Here is a 457-nt window from a genome sequence, read left to right as displayed (position 1 = left end):
GTAATAGGCCCTGGGTGAACCAGGAATCACAGATTGAGGGTTTAACTTTGCCTACATGAAATATTCGAGACCCTTATGGAAGATGCTTCTGAACATATTGCTAGTTTGACCACTTCAAATGCTCTGATCTTAAAATAATAACTGAAAATAGCCTGTCTACAAGCTCACAATGCGTCACAGACACATTAAAATTGCCTGAAGGGTGGGCGGACAGACGGACGGACAACATGCACTGATGTCAGACACAAACAGAAACCCTTGTGCCTAACAATGCAGATTGCGTTTGTCGGTCGGTGGACCGCGGACGTCACAAACGTAACATGCACTGATGTCACGGTCGGTCGGTGGACAACATGCACTGACGTCAGACACAAACAGAAACCATTGCCTAACAACGCAGACGTCATAGTCTGGCCTGGACTCTGGGCACAGAGCGCCTCTGAGGCGGAGTCCAGGC

This window comes from Gymnoscopelus microlampas (assembly GCF_963454915.1).
Source record: "Gymnoscopelus microlampas genome assembly, chromosome: 23".
NCBI classification, from domain to species: domain Eukaryota; kingdom Metazoa; phylum Chordata; class Actinopteri; order Myctophiformes; family Myctophidae; genus Gymnoscopelus; species Gymnoscopelus microlampas.
Note: the sequence above shows the minus strand (reverse complement) of the source record.